At 41.1% G+C, this 23,007-nt stretch overlaps 1 protein-coding gene across 5 annotated transcripts in view; it reads right to left on the bottom strand.

Annotated features, from left to right (window-relative positions):
• Ak5 (adenylate kinase 5) overlaps nucleotides 1-23,007 on the bottom strand; it is a 251,263-nt gene that overhangs the window by 31,650 nt on the left and 196,606 nt on the right. The gene's annotated exons all lie outside the window — the stretch shown is intronic.

The raw sequence follows: 23,007 nt of genomic DNA, 5'->3' as shown, positions 1-23,007 counted from the left end.
CCACAAGCAGTGGCTACAGCAGTTGCAAGTGTGTGAGGCAGAGGGTTCAGCTGCTGCAGGGGCACAGAGTCCTATACCAGGGCTCTACTGGTATAGACGGGAGTATGAGAGGTTTCCTGGGGAATTGAACCTGCTCAGGTGCAAAGTACTGGCCACAGACCTGATACTTAGTGAGTACTTAGGGAATACCAGCTGTTAATTTTGAGAATAAATTATTTTTATTTGCAAACAATCATAACCTTACAGATTCATAATCGAGGAACAAAGGACATTCTGAAACATTGTTGTGGATCAGACAGGTACGTTTGAGTGTCATTTCCTAAAAGCAAGGAAACAAGCATATCTTCTCACATAACTTCAGACCTTGTTTGAATTTCAAATTGTACTACGGACTCAATGTTCTTTGAAGCCAACAGACTGAGTTCAGAGCCACACATTGTCTTCTGCTGTCATGTCCTTCTGGTCTCCTTCAGTAAGGAGCAGTTCCTCTGGGACTCCTTGACAATTTTGAAGACTATAGGTATTCTATAGGTATTCCTCAACATAATTTTTCTCTATTTTTTCTAGCTATTCTTTTTTTTTTTTGATACCGGGGATTGAACTCAGGGGCACTTGAGCACTGAGCCACATCCCCAGCCCTATTATTTATTTAAATATTTATTTTTTTAGTTATAGTTGGACACAATACTTTTATTTAATTTATTTATTTTTATGTGGTGCTGAAGATCAAACCCAGGGCCTCACACATGCCAGGCAAGCACTCTATGCTGAGCCACAACCCCAGCTGCCCCCAGCCCTACTTTGTATTTTATTTAGAGACAGGGTCTCACTGAGTTGCTTAGGGCCTTGCTTTTGCTGAAGCTGGCTTTGAATTCATGATCCTCCTGTCTCAGCCTCCTGAGCCACTGGGATTACAGGCATGTGCGGCTGCACCCGACTATTATTATTAATTCGGAGTGCCTTCCATATTTCTTTGATGAACACTAGATATTTGACTCCTTTCCCTACCCTGCCAAGTGCTATTAGTTGCTAAATCGTAGAATTTTACATCTGAAAATAATCATAGCTAATGTTTGCCAAATGCTTACTGTACCAGTTACTGTTCCAAGCACTTTATATGCATTAATTTAAAATAGGCTTCAGAGGCAGACACTGTTATTATGCCCAGATGGGAAATGAAGGCACGAAGAAGGTACTTCCATTGCTCTGGGTTGCATAGCTAGTAAGCATCAGAGGTGTTCCCTTCTCTCTTCCTCTCTGTGGCCAGATTCTCACCAGTCACAGTTTGGGTCCTCATGCTCTCTGATTGGCAAATGGCAATTGTTCCACCTCTGCATGTGGGAATGGTTTAGGCTCTGGGGTCCAACAGACCTGCTCATAGGATGATTTACCTGAAAAGCATGTCATTCTCCAGCTCCATAGCACTCAGTAGCTCCCCATGCCCCACACAATAAAATCCAAGCTATTTGTAGGGGCACTTCCACACTCCAGAATCAAGTCCCACTCTACTTCTCATCTTTTCCTTAATCCATTTCTTTTTAAAACTGAGATATAATATTTGTACACCTTTATGGGATACAGTGTGATAATTTGATACATATATACAATGTGTAGTGATCAAATCAGGATAATAAGCTCTTTCATTTCTTGAAATGTTAAATCTTTCCCTATTTCTTGCCTCGCCCAACATCATCATGTCTAACCACAGTTCCTCTAAGAAGACATACTTTTCCCAGTCACCAAACTGGCTCTCCCTGGTCCTGGGCTTGAAATGCCCTCCTTCTTCCTCTTTTTTTATTCCCAAGCTTTATTAAGGTTAAATTGGCCAAACTGTATAAATTAAGGTATGCAGTGTGATGATCTGATGCATGCTGTATGGTAAATAACCTCAGTGATGTTATTAACGCCTCTATCGCCCCCATAGCTACCATTTCTTTTTTCAAGTGAAGACATGTAACCTCTATTTTCTTGGCTAGTTTCAAGTATAAAATACCCTGCTGTTAACTATAGTTACTGTGCTGTACACTGGGTCTCTACAACTTATTTTCCTTATAACTGAAAGTTGATCACCTTTGGATCATCTCTCTCCACTTCCCCCACCCTCAGCCCCCAGCAACCATCATTCTGTTCTCTATTTCTGTGCATTTGACTTTTTTAGGTTTCACATATAAATGTGATCATTCAGTATTTGTCTCTCTGTGCCTGGCTCCTTTCACTTAGCCTATGTCCTTTAAGCTCACCCATGTTGTCTGTTGCCAAGTAGTAGGATTTCTCTGTTTCTTTCTTTTTTTTTTTTTTTTAAAGAGAGAGAGAGAGAATTTTAATGTTTATTTTTTAGTTTTTGGCAGACACAACATCTTTGTTTGTATGTGGTACTGAGGATCGAACCCGGGCCGCACGCACGCCAGGCAAGCGCGCTACCGCTTGAGCCACATCCCCAGCCCTTCTCTGTTTCTTTAGGCTAAATAATATTTCACTCTGTAGTCCACATATATACCCATGGTGTGTGTGTTCAGCTACACACTGCATCTCCTTTCCCCATTCATGCTTTTTTTCTAACTATGCAGACTCTTCTCATCCTTAGGTCCAGCTTGGGTGTTTCTCCTCTTGCAGGAACCATCTCCCACCCTCAGCTCTGTTGGGCAGGATGCCAATGGCATCTAGTGCTTCTGCCTGTTTTCCAAGGTGCCTGGGTCCCTCACCAGACCCTCTGTCCCAGAGACCTCTCTGGGTACCTTCAGGACCCAGTTCAGCACTTTGCACATGGCAGGTGCTTCATAAATGTCTGATGAATTGCAGGGTTTTTTTTTTCCTATTTAAGGGGAATATTTAACATTAATAAAAATGCAAAATCACAACTGAAATTTTAGCATGTTAGGATTTATGACTTATTCTGCAAATTGACTGATTTATCTCATCCTATAAAAAACTCTTTTCTTGGGTTAGTTCAAACTTCTCTATTAAAGGACATTAAGATTTGTCTTTCATTAGTAGAAAGGTCCATGTTTTCTATCTTCTGCTCGTCCATACAGCTGCCAAGTGGGGAGGGTTTAGGCCCCTCAGAGTATATTGTCCTGGATGGGCTACATGCAATAGGAAAACAGCAATTACAGAACCTTGCAAAAATAATGCAGACCACTTAAAGGAGCAGCCAATTCCCAGCTAATGCTACGTTTGCTCCAAGCACTAGACTCCTGCCTCCTGATATAATAGGAACACAGAGTGTAGGAACAAGAGAAGGCCACTCAGGGGAAGGAGTGCTTCCAGATAAATGACTAAGAGGAGCAAGCAGCTGAGCTCCTGCAGAAGCCCCACGGCTTCTGTGGGTCGGATTTACCTGGAAACTCTTTTCCTGGGAAGGCTGGTAGCTAGCTGATCATGTGGAAAAGATATTTTCAGACTTGGCTTACAAGGCAAAAATGTTGTGTTCCAATTATTTTCTTCCTGCAGCCTCCTACTAATATGACTATTATAGTTTTTGCTCCTCTAAAATGTTATTTAATATATCTGGATACAAAGGCAATTATAAAAAACTTCAACTCAAATTAACAACAGCTGTGTGTTAAACAGCAACCCCTCCCCACACCCCGCCCCAGTCCCAGTTAGAAACCTTTCGAGCAACAGCTGCAAATTCTTAGCTTTTTTTTGGCCAAATGGTGTAGCACAGTGGAATTTTAAGCAATCTATACAATGGCTTGATTCTTCCCTTGGCTCCAAACTGGGGAACAAAGCGATTTTCTCACTGCAATAAAAGCACAAAAAAACTGCTGGTGGAAACATGAATTCTCATATACTGTCACTAACATGTCTCTGAGGTCTTAACTTAAGACTTCTAAATAAAAAACAATGGGGCTTTGATATCCCTCCAGGATAATTTGTTACATGGAAAAAAAAATCTTTGAGGAACCACATCTCGGAATGAGTGGGCTGTGTTCTCTGGTGACAAGATGACTGCTGACAGACACGGAGCCATCCCAGTGCCTGCCATCTCGAGGATTGTTAGTGTATCCTTAACTCCAGGCTCCTACGCCCGAGCAGACCTGTGCATAGTGCCACACCGGGTGACCACACAGAGTCTAGACTATGAAATTCCATTTTGAAGAGGTCTGTCCCTAATATTTCAGGGGGAAAAAAGGTAGAAAAACCTTTATTGTCAATTTCAAATGTAATTTTAAAAAAATCTCCCACGTAAGACCACAGGTGCTTAAAAGTATAAGTGGTGTGAAGTCCTACCCTAGGGCTCAGCCTCTCTCTCCCCCTGGGTCTACAGAAGGAAGAGAGAGGACAGAATAGGGGGCTTGTGAGCCCAGGCACCTGCTGTTCTTTGAGGTGGAACTGAAATGATCTGTGTCACCTCAGCATGTCCACCTGGGTCACCCCTTCCTCTTTGCTTTTTATTTATGGGTAAAATTCTCTCTTAAAGACAGCTCTTGCCTCCTACACAATTATTGCAGGTACTTGGCCTCCGGGAAAAAGGATGAAATGTTATAACAAGGCTGGCATGTTATAGCACATTCTGGGCTCCGAGAGAAAGTTCAGGCAAATAAAGATGTCAGGTAGAAATCGGCGGAATCCCAAGCACAAACTAATGCATGCACTTAAGTTTGGTTTACACCTTTATTTTTACATGTTTTCCATAGCAGTGGCACAGAGCTGGTTATTATGTCCTTTGTTGATATTTTACTGTATCTTTTAACTGCTTGGTGCAACCTGGAATTAAGCACAAGGCATATTAATTCAGCTCTTTGTTTGAAAAACATTTGCTGGTCAGCTATTAAGGGGTCTGACACTAGGCAAAGCTCTGGGAACAAAAAGATTCAGAGCTGGGTCTTTCTACCAGAGAAGGGAAGATGGCAGGTGACCCCTATCACAGCTGTGTGACAGGGCTGGCTCTGAGCCTGTAAACAGCACTGGGAGGGGGACTCTACACCCAGGCAGGGGAAGGGTAAGCAATTGCCAAACAGGGGAATTGTGGTAAGGAAGACCACCAAGAGTTGGGATATGAATTTGGGGATATAGAAGAGGAAAGATAGATTGAGTCTCAAAAGAGAAGTGCCCAAAAGCCCTTGGAATGCAGGAATTGCCCACAAAACTTTGAAATGCAAAGTAAGTATTGGTGAGCAGCCCACTCCACATCCTTAGCCTGTGCCCTTGGCCCTCATTCTTGACCCATGCACTTTTCTGCAAGAAGTGACAGGAGGGCAATACATAATGGCAGGGAAAATTTGTATAACTTGGCCCTTGATTCCTCCTGTAGTCCAGTCCCTTCTAGGGTCCCTCTGGGAATACTAACATCCCACACCAAGGTGTTGCTGTCTCTCTCTGGAGATGGCCTACATCCTCCCTTGAATATGTGTTCCTTGTTTTACCCTGAAAGATGTCTCTCCCTTGAGGTAAACACATTCTCCTTTGAATGTGTATCTGCTTTTCTAAATGAATCTGTCTCTGCAAGTTGTCATCCGTATATCTGGTAACTTTTGTTTTTTCACTCAGTAACAAGAAAGTCAACAAATGGAACTTCAAAGCTTGGTTACCTTCTTGAGATGGGAAAGGGGAAAATATTGACAGCAAGGGTATGTGGGGGGATATATACAGAGATTCCATATAAATTCTTATTAATAGTCCTCTATCAAAATGAGACAGAGTAAGGCAGAGCTGTAAGCGAAGAAAAACCCGACACAGACTTCCGGAGACCCTATCTCAAACATTAAAAAGAAAAAAGAAAAAAAGAAAAGGGCTGGGGATGTGGCTCAGTGGTAAAGTGCCCCTGGGTTCAATCCCCAGTACCAAAACAAAACAAAGAAAACACCAAATAACCAAGCAAACAAATGAAAGAATTAAGTGTCCATGAATGGATTCTAATATTTCCCCATTGTCTTCAAACATATTCTTCTTCTTTTTGGTACTGGGGATTGAACCCAGGGGCACTTAAACACTGAGCTACATCCTCAACCTTTTTTTGTATTTTATTTTGAGACAGGGCTTCACTGAGTTGCTGAGGCTGGCTTTGAACCTTTGATCCTCCTGCCTTAGTCACCCGAGCCTCTGTGATTACAGGCATGCACCACTGCGCCAGTCTTATTCTTCTCACTTTTAACAGATATTTTAATCCTCTTATTCACTAGAAGATGAAAATTATTTTCTTTCCTCATTATTTTCCCACTCATTGACTCCCTCTCTTCTTGAGGCTATTTTTACTCTCATCATTCTCTGAAATTGAGCTTCCAAAGTTCACCGGGGTTGAATCACCATCATATTATTTGACAGCTTTCTCCTACTCTTTCATATCTTTGATTCCTTAGCAACCTTTGGAACCACTGACAAACACTTGGTAACCCTCTCTTCCTCTGGCTTATGGCCTGAGCCAGGCTAAGGTCACAGAGAGAAGAAATTGCTTTACTTCACTGTCCCCACACCTTGGGCAAGGGCCCAGGTAACTGTTAATTAGTGCCACTGTCTAGGAGCCTTGTGGCCCCACCAAAATGACAACTCTGTTCCATTGAGTTCCGGGTTCCTGTATCCTCTTTGAGCTTCAACCTCTTCAGTTACAGAGTGGAGATGGCCTGTGGGTTGTGAGGACAAAATGAGGTGATACGTGTCTGTGCCTGAAGAGTAGCTGGCCAGTGAAATACACCCTGACACAATTACTGTCTGTAAAATGAGGCAGCCAGCAGGGGTGAAAGCTTGAAAGTTTTCCTAGCTCAAACACCCCGTGGTTTTACACAGCATTTAAAAAAAAATAGTGGTACTATTTTAACATCTTTAAAGATGGATACTCTTCATAGTCATAGCTCGTGAGATATTAAATGTCTTTTGCAAAACCAGCCATCCTGTTTCTAGATAATATTCAGGATTTGTTTTAAAAAAATCTATCATATTTCTGCCCCTTGAAACATTTTTCTCTCTAAATGAAAATGGTCCCAATGCTGGGTTCAGGTTTTTGAGACTGAATGATCCTTTCCAGAGAAAAGCTATTAATGCTGTCGGACCATGAGCCCATGGTGCCCAAGGAATGACCCCCAGGCAGTCTGGGCTCATGAATCACTTTAAACATCCTGCATCTAGGATGAGCTGCACCAGTATGCTGAGTTTCTGCAGACTGTTGCTGGTAACTGAATCTCTCTGACCAGAAGCAGTTAAGAAAAATGGAGCTTTATCCTCACAGACAACAACTCTATTAGTTTTGAAAGGCACCGACTGCTTCAGGTTATTTGTGAATGTGTTGAAGTGCCAGTGATAGGGTCAGCTGAAGGTTATATGGAAGAACTTTAAATAGGGCTGGAAACTTCTTGATAGCCAACTGTGTTACTTATCAGTGCCTGATATGTAGTAGGAAATAGATCAACAAATGAAAGTGAGGCAAGCACTCTACCACTGAGCCACAACCCCAGCCCCTACTTTGAAATTTTTAAGAAGAAAAGAGATACTGATGGATGGACAGAGGGACAGATAATTTGATAAAACAAAATACAGTAAAATGTTAATGGCAGAATCTAGGTGGTGGGTACGCCAGTGTTTACTGTAAAATGCTTTCAGCTTTGTTGTACGTTTGAAGTATTTTCATTATTAAAAAAGATAATCTTTACAAAACATTCCCTAGGCGATTCTGATGATTAGCCTGATTTGGAGCTTCTAGACTAGATAATCTAAGAAAGGCAATTTGCTGTGAACTCCCTGATGGTCACTGCAGGGAGGCTGAGCTGATCTTTCTTTTCATATTTACAATGTAATAATGCTGAGATAATGGTTCTGCCATGAATGACTAATTGTTATGATAGTTAATAAAACTCCTTACAGCCTTATTAAAAGATGAGCCATTCCTCTCTGTTGCAGATGGGAGGGGGGACTTTCTGATATTTCAGTATCAAGCTGAAGAGAAGAGTAGTGGCACAGTGAGTTCTCTAGCATCAGTGATGCGGTCTGCGGACCCAATGTGTTTGAGAAGTTTCTACATACCATTCAGATAAAAGTTTCTGGTTTACCATGCTTCTGGCATAATGACACATTAAGTAATAAATATGTTTTATTTGTAATAATTCATTTGATTTTTTACAATTATTTGAAATAGGTACTATTGGTAACCAAATAATAGTTGTAAAAAAAAAAAAACTGTGCCAAGGACCAACTATGTCTCCGTACCATTAAATTCTAAAGCTCCCCTCCAAAAGCCCTCCCAGCCCTTCTTGCTGGAAATCAGACAGACCTGCTGTTCAGAAATACACCCACACAACGCCAGGCGGTAGGAGTGGCCGCCAGGAGCCAGGCTTTCATCATGTCCCCATGTGGTTGCCAGAAGAAATACAGGATGCTCAGTTAAATATTGCTTGGCACATCATTACATGAAATACCACCAGTGTTATTCTAAAATTCAAATTTAACACACACATGCATAGATTTCAAATTGGGTTTTCTTTTTTAAAAATTAATTGGTTCATTACAATTATACATAATAGTGAAATTCATTGTGACATATTTGTAAGGGAAATAACATAATTTGGTCAATTTAATTCCTCATTACCTCACACTCCCCTCCTGATTCCTTCTCTAGTCACTGGTTTCCCTTCTATTTTCATGAGATTCCCATCCCCTTAATTCCTCACCTTTTCCCCTCTGACTTCCACGTATGAGTGAAAACATACAGGGTCTTATATTTTTATTTGTTAAATCTGTAACACTATCAGGGCCCCATCATTTGTTATCTGGGAAGGATAATGTTGTATCTCTGTTCTGACAGCTGAGTCTACGGTTTTGATATATTTAGTCAAAAACCTACCACAGCCACAGAGACAAAGTGAAATGTCTCATTAAGACATGTCTCTGAAACAGGATGCCCTGACTCTGCCCTTTAGGTGGTCAGATGAAAGGAGGGTTCAGGTCTCAGGTGACAGGAAACAGCAGGCACCATGGAGTGGTTTCTGAGCATTTCTAATGTTGCACCTGCACTCTACCCTCATCCCATCATACCCTAACCTCATCTCCAAATAGGGACAGGGACAAGAGCCATAAACTGACCCCCAAGAAAACACCATCAAGACACCTGTCCTTGGTTTCTTTACCCAGAGGTCTCTGGGCTTGGTTCAGACCCAACTCACCAAGTGTATTTATCTTTTCAAACCTATGGAAACTGGAACCTTTAAAAGTTGCTTCAGTCGGGCCCTGCTTGTTTGGCTCTTCCAGTTTTTTAGAATTCATTGCTCTAGAATGTGCTGCCTCTTAAATATATGTTTTCTTAAATATATGAACCTTTCCCCCCCTATTTTGTAGATCACTTCACACTGGGTTCTTAGGTAAGTACTGAATGAATATAATAGAAAATTCATAACCTAGCCTGTCCTTTCTATTCTGTTTTTCTTTTGAAGATATATATTTTCTCTACCGTGAAAGAAATACATACTTCTTATTGAAGACTTAGATTAATTTGGAAAAGTAGAAAAGAAAAAAAGTCCTAGTCCCCAAAGGTAACTGCCAGACACTTTTTGTTTCTTTGTAACCCTTTTTTCTATGTCTGGTTTTCACTGGGAATCTGCTCTGATGTTCTACCTCTTTGAGCATCTGCGTTTTCATCTCAAAATAAGGTTGCCTGGCTGAAAATAAGCTTGTTATTACTCCAAGGTCATTTCTAGCGTTATCATTCATGTTTTTGTCTTTGTCAGAGAACTTGGAAAATGTTTGTGCTTGCAGTCTATCTATCTACAGTAAAAGGAAATGAGGCTGTGTAAGGCAGATGGGGACATTTGTGGTGGATGTTGGATTACGTCTGAGGTTTTGTGTTCAATTCTGGGCAACACCATGGAAACTGGAAGACTTCTGCATTGTGATGGGAATATAAAATCAGTAGGACCTTTCAAAGAGCAATTTGGCAATGTAAAATAATTTCTTAAAAGTTTTTATACTTATGAATTCATTCTAAAGGTAAACAAATTATTGTTTTATTTTCATAGACATTAATTACAGCATTTTAAATGAAAGCAAAAATTAGAAAAAAACAGTATGTGGAATAGGAATTAAACTTAATAAGTTATAATAGATCAATGCAAAGGAACAGTATGTGGTCATTAAAATGATATACTGAAAGAAGACAGATATAAGAATATATGTGATATATCCCCTTGTGACACACAGACACACACACAGACACACAGACACATACACACAATCACTTATCTTATATACCACATCAAGACAAGTTTACTTTTTTTTTTTTTCCTCTGGTACCAGGTATTGAACCTAGAAGAACTTAACCTTTGAGCCACATCCACGGCTGTTTTTATTTTGAGATAGGATGTTGCTAAATTGCTTAGGGCCTTGCTAAATTACTAAGGCTGGCTTTGAACCTGCAATCCTCCTGCTGCAGCCTCCTGAGCAGGTGGGATTACGTGAGCGCCAGTATGCCCAGCCATTTATAAAAATTTTAGAAGTGTCTCTGGTCACCCTTGCAGAGGACAGTGATTAGAAGAGGGCACTAAAGAGGCTTATGGGTGCTGGTCATGTTCAATTTATCATGACATTTCCAGTGAAATTTCATCAAACTGAACTATTATGATTTGTGCACTTTTTCACTTTTCTATTTCAATTAAACAAAACTTAAAACTGATGTAGTATACACAACATATATGTATTGAAATATTGCAGAGTACCCATGAATGTCTATAATTTTTATTTTTGTGTATCAGTTAAATTTAATTAAAAGTGGCATGGTATATTCAGATAAACTATCTTGGAAAGATGCTGCAGAGATTTTGTTAAGTACAAAAAGTAGGTGTTAAAATTGCATGACCTCATTTTAATGAAAAATGTATATTTAATAAATATATGCATAGGAAAGAAATCTAAGAGGAATACAAATAAAAATACTAATACCATTTCTCCTCAGGCATTGGAATGTTGGGCGATTCATTATTGTTGTTGATATATGTGTCCTAGAATAAAGATATTTTATTTTTGTAAAAAGGAAAGAAATATTTAAGTTAAAAAATATTCTGACCAATCTTTTTTTTTTTCCCTCTTTTTCTTTTTTTGAAGTGCTGGGGACCAAGCCCAGGGATCAAGCATGATGGGCAAGCTCTCTACAACTGAGCTCCATCCCCAGCCCTGACCAAGACAGAATTTGGCTGCAGGTATATAAAGAGACACAAAAGAGGGGGAAATGATAAAGAAGAATTTCCTAATTAATTCTGTAAGTGAATATGGAGATTCTGTATGAGCTAGACACTGTATTTAAGTACTGTGGCACAAAGAGGAGAAGGCAGCATCTTACTCTCAGGGAGCTTGTGAGAAGCTGGTTTGGAGAAGCTGGCTGTTTTCAAGACATGAACCACAGGAAAGGTACATATCTTTAAATATGTGAAGGGCTGTGATGCTCAGAGCTGGTGTGTTCTGCGCTGCTCTCCAGGCAGGACTGGACTATGTGGAGGAGCAGCTGACAGAGCAGTTATGGACTCTGTCTTTGGAGGACCTTCTTACGTATGGCACTATTCAGCAGAAGCAGGCCCTCTTGCCTGCAGGGGAGACCAAGCTGGAGCATCCAGTGCCTCCCACAGGGGCTCCACCAGGGCTACTCACCTGAGTTGGCCTACACCACAGTGGAGAGGAAGGGAAAGTGGGTGGCATTCCTGGGGCTGTGGTGGGTGACCAAGTAGGAGCTGTTGGAAGCCCCAATAGAAGCAGTTTCACCGCTGGGCAGCAGTCTCTGCATTCTTGCTTTGTTCTGGCTTTGAGTGTGGCCTGCTGGCTCTGGGATGCTCAGCTCAGTTCTGTTGCTGTCGTGGTGGTAGCCCTTACTCCACAAATACCTTCCTTCTATTATTTTGTTGAGCTCAACCCTACCAGGGAAGGTTGAAACTAAAACTTTTTTTTTTTTCTAAGTCAAACTGACTTTTCCTGCAGCCAGAGGAAGAGGCTTGCATTAGATTTAATTGTAGAAACATGATCTCCATTTTCTCCTTTTTATGATTTCTTCTACTTTCTTTCTATGATTTTTATGTGGGAAAATAGCTACCTGGAATACAGACTACATTAAATAACCTCCTTGAAGATAAAAATCTCCTTTGGACCAATGGGATATAAATTGGAAATGGTGAATCCAACTTCTAGGATGTGTCCTTAAAAGGAAGAAGGAGGTTTCTTTCTTTCTTTCATTTTCTTTCCTGCTTAGTGAACTTAGCTGGAGCTTCATCAGTCATTTTGGGACATAAGATGACTTTGCAAAAACCACACAGAAGAGCAACAATATAGTCTCTGAGACTATGTAGCCTGTTATACCACTCCTACTACCTCTTGTATCCAGAATTTTACATGAAAGAGAAACCTCTACCTTGTTAAGCTATAGTTATTGTTTTAAAAAAAACTTTCAGCTAAACAAAATCCTAACTGATACAGACTCCAAATAGGACTGATTGTTATTGTTTCTAACATGATTCATAGAATAGTGAATATCCTATCATTTGAGGTATTGAAATCAAGACTGGTTGATTATGAGTCAATGACACCCAGGATTCATTACCTGAATTACTTGGGGAATTCAGCTGAATTCTCTGTGAGTTCCGTACTTCTTCTGGCAGAGAGGAGTAAATGGGCCCAGCCTCTGCTTTCCCATCCTTCAGTGATGTTGTGCCATGCTGGGGTTAATGTTTTAATTCAGGATCCTTCCTTCTTTGGAGAGGACTTGAAAACAGGGCTACAATTTTTTTTGGCCTGAGCTATTTCAAATGCAAATCTTTTTTTGTTTGTTTGTTTGCATCCTCCCATCCCTACTTTCTCCTTTTCGAGGAATATTTTTAAAAGCCTGTGGGATTAAAAGAGTAACTATGAGACAATATGGGAGTAATCGTTTGGTAGCTATTTGTTTTATATTTTTACTTTGCTCCTGACATTAAGTTAGCTACATGGTGGTGGGCTAGAACTTGACTTGACTCAGCATACTTTACCAGAAGCCATCCCTAGTTATTGTTTTGTGGGAAGGAGTTAAGAAGGCTTTATAAAGATTCCATATCGCTCACCTGGGACTCACCCAGAGAAATCTCTCAGTCACGATCAGTACTTACAGCTGAACTTCATAATGTACCTCAAAGTTCTGCTCTCAATGTAATTGTTTTAAGATGATTATTAGTTATTAATAATGTAATTCCTTTTTTGTATTTATTTTTAGTTGTAGTTGGACACAATACCTTTATTTTATTTACTTATTTTTATGTGGTGCTGAGGATTGAACCCAGGGCCTCGAGCATGCTAGGCGAGCGCTCCACCGCTGAGCCACAACCCCAGCCCTAATGTAATTCCTCTGACAACAACTTGTTATCAGCTGTAACTGAGCTCTGGAGAATTGAGAGCAGTGATTTTGAGCTGTCTTTCCTTCCCTTCCGTTCTATTCTATTCTATTCCATTCCATTCCAAGTTCCATTACCAAGTTCCAGGCATCCTGATAAATGCTTTAGGAACAACAACAAAGGAAGAAAAGAAAGTAGAAAAGGGCATAATCCCTGATTTCTAGGATATTTAGCAAAAAACCTCCCTCCAATCACCTGGTCATCATTGCCCTCAAATGAGTGATGAGTAGAAGGGCTCCCTGGGCAGATCCCAGGAGTCAGCTGGCTGACTTTGGCCAGGCGTCTCAGGGCTGAATAGTCTCTTCCTTTTTCAACAACAAATGTGAGACTGCAGGTCCGTCTCAGGCCTGCTGTGAAAGCTCCACCCAGACACCAGAGTGTGTTCTACATGCTGCTCTGACCACACCTGCTCCCAAGCATTATCACAAGAGAAAGTCCAAACAGGGAAATATGTCGCTAGACTATGTAGGTTCCTGAGGGCACTGGGTGGTGTTGATGGGCAGGAGTGTGACACCAACATGGGGTCACTTCTTAGAAGATGGCATTCCTCAGAGCATGGCAAGACCATGAGGAAGAGCTCCTCCAGGGTCTATCACACAAACAAATATGAAAAAAAAAAAAATCCACCTGGGTCACAGGAATATAAATCATGTTAAAGCATGAGAGCTGAATTCTGTTACAAAAAGAAAGAATCTTTCATTGCCTTGACCACTTGATGGTTGGTTTAAATATATCTTATTTGCAGTTAGAAAGACCCTGAGATTCTTGATTCAGAGAAACCTGGAGAAAATTGGAAGGAAAATGCTGTGTGAACGTTATATTCTATTTTTTTTTTCATACTGGGGATGGGACCCAGGGGTGCTTTACTGCTGAGCTACATCCCCATCCTTTTTAATTTCTATTTTGAAAGAGGATCTCTCTAAGTTGGTCAGGGCCTCACTAAGTGGTGGGGTGTTGTATTGTAAAGGTTAAGATGGCCGCTATCTCCAGAGTTGTTGGCTTGTTACTCTGCTTCATTCTTCAAGGCGAAAAAAGAGAAAAAAAAGAAAAAAAAGAAAAGAAAATATCTCCTATAGTAAAATGACCTCTTATGGAGTTGTTGTAAATAACCGCAGGAATGTGTCAACTAGAGCAGCAGTTTATAGCAGTGGCCAGGCAGCTTAGGCCTAAAGCCCGAGAGATACTCTGATTTCAGCCAGCTCTGAACTTAGCCAACTACAGCTGGTATAGATGAATCGCCAGGTAACAACAGCTCAGCCCTTAGGGAAGGAGGGTTACTTTTTCTTTTCTTCTTTTTTTTTTGTACCAGGGATTGAACTTAGGGGTGTTCAATTGAACACCAGTTCATTGAACCCAGCCCATCTTTTATTTTTTACTTTGAGACAGGGTCCCGTTAAGTTGCTTGGGGCCTTGCTAAATTGCTGAGGTTGGCCTTGAACTTGGGATCAGCCTGTCTCAGCCTTCTGAGTTGCTGGGATTACAGGTGTGTGCCATTGCGCCCTGCAGGAGGGTTAATTTTAATATGGAACATCAACAGACTTGACACTGGCACTTTCCCAACCTCAAAACCCCATCTTGGGGCTGGGGTTGGGGCTCAGTGGTGGAGTGCTTGCCCAGTGAGGCACTGGGTTCTATTCTCAGCACCGCACATAAATAAATAAAATAAAGGTCTATCAACAACTAAAAAAAAAAAAAAAAGAAATCTTGTAGATATCCTTTCTCCTTCCAAGTCACTTTGATCCATCCTCTTCCCCCTTTTCTCAGGATCCTCTTCCTCTTATTGGTTGTCTCCTCTCACTCAGAATCTGAACATGATTGTTAACATGACAGCCCATGACTGTTGAATACTTTTTTGTGTGTGGTGCTAGGGATTGAACCCAGAGGTGCTTTACTACTGAGCTACATCCCCAGTTATTTTTGTTTTTTAAATCTTTTTATTTGGAGATGCTTAGGGTCTCACTAAGTTGCTGAGGCTGGTCTCAAACTTGAAATCCAACTGTCTCAGCCTCCAGAGAGTGGGGTGCCACTGGGCCAGGCTTGTGGAATTATTTATAAGAGTACTGTTGGGGCTGGGGGATGTGGCTCAAGCAGTAAAGCGCTCGCCTGGCATGCACGGGCGCTGGGTTCGATCCTCAGCACCACATAAAATAAAATAAAGATGTTGTGTCCACCGAAAACTGAAAAATAAATATTAAAAAATTCTCTCTCTCTTTTGTCTCTTAAAAAAAATGAGTACTGTTAACTAGCTCATCTTCACATTGCCCTCTGTGACCTACATACTATCATCGGTCTACATGCCAGGTGAGAAGACGGAGGAACAGTGGGTGTAAAGACATTACCCAAGGTCTCATAGCAGCCAGTTCCTAGGGAAGCTGGCATCTGGCCTTGAGCCTGTGCTGCTTCTCTTTATGCACATATGCTTGCATCTCTCATTTTAAAAAATAGTCCACCTTTGACCTTCCTTTCCCTTTAATGCTCCCTAAGTCTTTTCTTTCGGAGTCAAGTTTCTTGAAAGTATAGTCTGTTCATATCCTTGTTCTCCTTAACCTCCAGCTGTCCCTTAACCCATGGCTTTCAGTTATTTCTCTTCTACTGGAACTTCTTTCATTAAAGCCCCCAATAATGCTTTAGTTGCCAAATCCAATGGATTATCTTCATTACATTTTGTTTAGCTCTTCTATTTCCTGCCTCACCTTCTTTTTTTTTTTTTCCCTGCCTCACCTTCTACGTATGATGCCATTGGCTCTTGCTAGTCCCTTTGTCTCTCTCTTCTTCCTCCTCTGGCTCTGAACAGGAGCTTCAAAGGCTCCAGGTCTCCACCTGTCTCTAGCTTCACTCTACGAACCTCGCTGGGTGATCTCTTGCTAGTGTTTGGCTTCACCCATCATCGATACTCTGGTGAAATCCACACGTGTCTACAGCCGGAACGTGTATTTTGGGTATAGGATCTCAAACATCTCTTGTTTAATGGACACCAACAGTGGATGTCCCGTAAGCATCTCAATGGTAGCACGTTTAACACTGAATTCTTCATCTCTCTCTCAAAACCCCTTTCTTCTCCACATCCCTTAGTCCTTGAATGGCACCTCTGTCCACGTGGTTGTTCACACCAGCCACTTCTGAGTCATGCATAATTCTTCTCATTCACCTCTACACACAACGGATAGTTGTGCCCTATTGATTTTATCTCCTGGAATCTCTTGGACCTATTTTTTTCTCACTCACCTCAATTGCCTCCCTTTCCTTCCATGAATGGCCATCTGATGGCCTATGACTGGCCTCTCTGTTACAGCCAGAACTTCCTCTCACCGCTGCCAGAGTGCTCTTTTCTTTTGGAAATCTGAATTTGTTGCTGTATGACTGAACAGAGGCCCTGATGGCTTCCTGCTGCCACTCGATGAAGTTCACACTTCTCAGTCTGGTCTCACGGCTCTCACATCCTGGACTTTGCCTGGTCTCCAGCTCTGCCTCCCGGAACTTTCCATCCGTCTCACCTCTGAGGCTTCCTCTTGCACACGCTGCTCCCTCTTCCTACAGGGTATCCATCCCAGCTTTCTTCCCACTTGCAACTTGGCCTTTTCTTCCTTAGGACTCGGCTCTGACTTGCCCCCGCTGCAGTCTTCCTCCCCAGATCCAGGCCTTGGTCACTGCATGTGCCAGCTGTGCTGTTTTCCCCTCTACAAGACGAGCCTCTTGAGCTTAGGGAGCTCTTGTCTTTCATCTGTGCAAGCTTAGACCTATCACATTGCTGGTGCATAGCAGAAACTCAATGTGTCAAATATGCAATTCACCCCAAAGCATATATATTTAGTGGAAGAATTTAATTTAGCAGAGAGATCCATATTTATCATTACAGCAGTTTAGGCAGTCCCCTTTAAGTTTATATATCCCTGGTCTAGGCTGTCTTTTTTATTCCTCCTTCATACTATATGGTATTGGTAAAGATCAATATGTAACTGAGGTACTCCATCCAAACTGCTATGAACATTCCAGAATGACCAGGTCCCCTCAGATATACTCAGCATCACATTCTCAAACATTTGTTCATTGTTGCCCTTCTGAAATTGTTTTGAACTTGGGTCTTTTTATTTTTATATTTTTGGTACTGGGATTGAACCCAGGGGGATTTATTACTGAGCCACATCCCCAGCCCTAAATTTTTTTGAGACAGGGTCTTACTGAGTTGCTCAGGTTGGACTTGAACTTGGAATCCCCCTGCCTCAGTCTCCTGAGTTACTGGAATTACAGGTGGGTGCCCCACACCTGGCTTCTGAAATAGTTTTGGTAATGCTCACACAACAGGTGCCCACGATATGTCTTTTTAGTGAACAACGTGGTGTATATTCTGAACTCAATGAGCTTGTGTGGGGAGTGAAAATGATGGTTCAGGGCACTTTTCTGAATCCAAACTGTTTCTTATTTTGAAGATAATATGTCACATAATTGGGAGAAACATGGCTGGGGCACTCAGAGGTCTGTTTCATTAATATTCATTTCTTATTATTTTGTCTTTGTTTTCAGACATCAATAGCTAACTAATATAGCAACAAAACAAAATAGAAAATTGAGGTATTTCTTCAAATAAATATGGAAAACCCTTCCTTAACCCACTATACTCCCACAAACTCACCCTCAATATCTACAGACACTTTCAGAGCATGAGCTTTGAAGTCTCTGAAACTCCGCTCTGAGCCTTCTGAACCTTACCTTGGTCACTTATTAACTCTTTGCCCTAGAGTCTGAGTCAGCTTTTGTTTTGCTGTGACCAAAATATCCAACAAGATCAACTTAGAGGAGGAAAAGTTTATTTGGGCCTCAGAGTTTCAGAGGTGTCAGTCTGTGGACGGCCGACTCCTTGCTCTGGGCTCAAGGTGAGGCAGGACATCATGGGGGAAGGCAGAGGAAAGATGCTCAGCTCAGGGCAGGGTCTGGAAGCAGAGAGAGAGAGGGGAAAGGGTCCCAGGAAGAACAACTGTTGCAGGGCATGCCCTTAGTGACCCACCTGCCTACAGTTATCACTCAGTCCATCCAAACTAGGATGGAATGAGTAGGCTACAGCTCTCACAATCTAATCATTTCACCTCTGAATATTCCTGCATATACAGGAGCTTTTGGGGGACACCTCATATCTAAACCATAACACTTAGGAAACTTACTTAACCTTTTTGAGCCTCAATTCTTCCTCTGTAAAATGGAGACGATAGGAATACTTAAGATTAATGTGAGGATCAAACAAGTTAATATGTATAAAGACAGCATAGAATCTGGAGCATAGTAAATCACTTTTGTATGTGTTAATTTTAATATTGCTATTAGATAATTAAATGAATATTTTGGGAGTAGAGAATGGGACTTTGACTTATTAACTGCCTTCATACTTTACTTTCTTGGAGCTGTGTCTCAGTTGTGTTAAGTATTCCAGTAAGAGAATAATTAGCAATGGATTAACTCATGGGCTGCTCAAGTGTAAGGTGGACAGAGAACAAATGATATTTTGCCATTTTAAGAGAAATTAAAACAGGGTGTGGTGGCACATGTCTGTAATCCCAGCAACTCAGAAGAATGAGGTAGGAGGATCATAAGTTTGAGGCCAGCCTCAGCAATTTTGCCAGACCCTAAACAACTTAGATGAGATCCTGCCTTAAAATAAAATAATCAAAAGGACTGGAAATGTGGCTCAAATGTGCCTCTGGGCTCAATTCCCAGGAGAGAGAGAGAGAGAGAGAGAGAGAGAGAGAGAGAAATTCAAATTCCCTTGACACAAGATTTTGGTGTTTTTTCCTTTTCAGTGCTGGGTACTGCTATTTTGTTGAATACATTTGATTAGCCTTTAGTGAACCAAGTCCCTAAAACTTCACCCGGCAGCTCAGTGGGCAAGTTAGTAGTGCTTCCAAAAAGATTTTATCCAACACTTAGGGAGGCAGTGAGTGCAAGGTCTCTACTCCTGGTGCCATGTAAACTCAGACTTGTGCTGTTCTCCCTCTAGTAATAATTTTCCCTTTGGAGAACTCTTAATTAACTTAGCAACATTTCTTCAAGGAAATAATTTAAGAACCTAAAAATAATATACAACAACTGCAGTGTTTTGCAGTGTCCCAAGGACTGTTTTATGTCCTTTTGAATCTCATAGTTCCTTGAGTAGTGAGCCTTGATAAGGGCTTATTAATTTGGCTTGATTAAATTAAGAAATTGTTGCATCCTAATTTAGCATCACTTGGAGCCTTTCTGCAGTGTAAAGTTCATATAATTAAGTAGGTTTACTGTCAGCACACAGTGTCCACCTTTTCCCAACATTAGAGAGAGTTCTTATTGGTTTGTAATGCATTTGAGGCTCCCCTGGAAAGCTGGCCAATGTCTCTTCTTCTTTATAGGGACCCTTAGTGTCTGTACCCCTTTAGAAGAGAAAAAGCTGGGTGATCCTGTATCTGAGTTTGGCCCAAGGACAATGCTTCAGGTGGACCAAGTCAAATGGCTTGGTGTCAGATGGAGACTTAATTCTCTTCATGAACCCAGCTGTATTTGTCAGGGTTCTCCAGAGAAACAGATCTAATAAAGGTATATATAGATATGTAAGAGGGAATTTATGATAGGCTTTGGTTCACTCAATCTTGGAGACCCAGATGCTGCAGAGTAGGCCACCTCAGGATGGAGAAGCAGGGGAACCAGGGGTGTTGTGCAGTTTTGAGCATAAAAGCCTATGATCTTGTAGGGGGGAGTTGCTGATGTAAGTTCTGAAGTTCGAAGGCTCAAGAACCTGGACTCCTCTGATTATCACAGATTATCACAGATTATAGATCCTAAATTTAGAAAATCCAAAAAACTTCACCAAAAAGTATATGATGCTGGCAGACACATTAGACCAATGGTACAGAATAGAAGACAAGACAAACCCACACATCTATAGTCATCGGATCCTTCACAATGGTGCTGATAAACAAATTTAGAGAAGTAGCAGGTTACAAAATCAGTAGCCTTCTTGTAAACCAACAGTGAATCTGCTGAGAATAAAAATCAGGAAAACAATTCTGTTCACAATAGCCTAAAAATCAACAACAGCAACAACACCCCAAGCCAAACCAAACCAAACCAAAACAAAAACCTAGGAATAAATCTAACCAAGGTGAAAGACCTCTACAATGAAAACTATAGAACACTGAAGGAAGACATTGAAGAAGTCAAAAGATGGAAAGACCTTCCATGTTCATGGATAGGTAAAATTAATATTCTTAAAATGGCCACACTACCAAAAGCAATATACATATTCAATGTAATCCCCATTAAGGTACCAATGACATCCTTCACAGAACTAGAAGAAACAGTCCTCATATTATTTGGAAGAATAAAAGACCCAAAGAGCCAAAGCAACACTAAGCCAAAAAGCAATGCTGGCGGCATCACAATACCTGACTTCAAATTACACTACAGAGCTGTAGTAACAAAAATTATATGATGCTGGCAGACGCATAGACCAATGGTATAGAATAGAAGACACAGACAAACCCACACATCTATAGTCATTGGATCCTTCACAATGGAGCCAAAAGCATACATTGGAGAAAAGACAGTGTTAGAAAAAACTAGCTAGCCACATGTAAAAGAATGAGACTTGCTCCTTCTTTTTCACCCTGCACAAAAATCAACTCAAAATGGATCAAAGACCTAGGAATTAGAACAGAAACTAAGGGCTGGGGTTGTGGCTCAGTGGTAGAGCGCTTGCCTAACATGTGTGAGGCACTGGGTTCGATGCTCAGCACTACATAAAGAAATAAATAAAATTATAGGTATTGTGTCCATCTATAACTGAAATAATAATAATAATAATAATAATAATAATAATAAAACAGAAACTATGCAACTCCTAGAAGAAAATGTAGGGTCAACACTCCAACATATAAGTACAGGCAATGACTTTCTCAATAAGATCCCTAAAGCTCAGGAAATAATGTAAAGAGTTAATTAATAAGATGACATTAAAATTAAAAGCTGCCACGCAGCAAAGGAAACAATTAGGTACATGAAAAGTGAACCTATAGAATGGGAAAAAAAATATTTCCAGCCATTCTTCTGACAGAGGATTAGTATACAGATATATAAAGAACTAAAAGAAAAACCTTAAACCAAAAAAAAAAAAATTAATTAATAAATGAGCCAATGAATCAAATAGATGCTTCTCAAAAGAAGAAATAGAAGTAGCCAACAAATATGTGAAAAAAATCTTCAACATCTTTAACAACTAGGGAAATACAAATCAAAACTAAACTGAGATTTCATCTCACATCAGTCAGATAGGCAGTCATCAAGAATACAAATAATAGGGCTGTGGTTGTGGCTTAGTGGTAGAGCACTTGCCCAGCACATGGGAGGCAGTGGGTTTGTTCCCCAGCACCACAGGAAAAAAAAAAAAACTAAATAAACAAAATAAAGGTATTGTGTCCATCTACAACTAACAATATAGGAGGAGTGAGGGGGAAAGTGCTGGGGAGTGACACTGACCAAATTCTGTTGTTTGATTACATGCAAACACAAATAGGTAAAAACAAACCCCGTCATTACGTATAAATATAATGCAATAATAAAAAATGTGGAAAGAGAAAACAAAATCTGGACTTCTGATGTCTGAGGGCAGGAGAAACTGGATGACCCATATCCAGGAGAAAAGTTACCTTTGCTCTGCCTTTTTGTTCTACCTGGGCCCTCAACAGATTGGATGCAGGCAGGTCTTCCCTAATTTAGATTCAGCTCACAGACTCAAATGCCAATCTCTCCTGGAAACATCCTCAGAGACACACCCAGACATAATGTTTTACTGGTTACCTGGGTTCCCCCGACCCAAGCAAGTTCTTACCGAAAATTAACCATCAGCTCAGGCTTGTTCGAGAGCCATCTGGTTTCACTTCATAGTAGAAACTCAGCCAAGTCCAGTCTGAGTTTCTCAGTTCAATCCAGTGATTTCTGACAATGTGGACAGTCCAGTTTACAGTTCGGTCTCCACGTCGGGGCTGTTTCTTTGCTCTTCTTCCAGTCCTGGTGCTGTTGGCCCCCTGAGGTGCTCCCCTGCTTCCATCTAACCCAGCCTTGGGCCTCCTGTTGGCCCTTCTGCTGCTTTCTTCTTCCACCTTCTGACAAAGGCACAGGCTTTTCTTCTTTTCAGACATGCCTGGTGCCACTGGGTACAGAGAAACTTTCAGAAGCACCCAGCCTCCAGGAGACAACAGAAAGAGGCTTTCTGAAGCTGCACCCTGTTCCCCATGATCCCTTCCTCACAACTGTGCTTTCAAAAGGACAAGTGAAAATGGCACATGGGACTCTTCCCCTCTAAGATCCCCTAAATGCTAAGCCTGGGTTTTGTTTCTGTCCCCTGGACCTACTGAACATCCCACCCCCTCCCAATTACCCCAGCTTGTAGTTCTCCCAGTGTGGCCTCCAGACACTGGGGGTTCCTTATTTTCATTATAACAGCAAGAAATGATTGGCTTTCCGTGAATGGTGCAGAAGGCATGATGGTGAAACTGGTGAATCATTAGTGTCCAGTGTGCCAGCCATTGCATTCTTCACTACTCCGCACTTGGAGTGAAAGGAAAGAAGGAGGAACGTATGTTACCTAAGAACATCTTAGTTTTCACTCTTAGGTGCATATCATTTAAAATATTTTTTTTTGACAAAATGGGAAGTATGCATAAAG

Source organism: Marmota marmota, unplaced genomic scaffold (assembly GCF_001458135.2).
Source record: "Marmota marmota marmota unplaced genomic scaffold, marMar, whole genome shotgun sequence".
NCBI lineage: Eukaryota > Metazoa > Chordata > Mammalia > Rodentia > Sciuridae > Marmota > Marmota marmota.
Note: the sequence above shows the minus strand (reverse complement) of the source record. Positions and strands in the feature narration are given on the sequence as shown.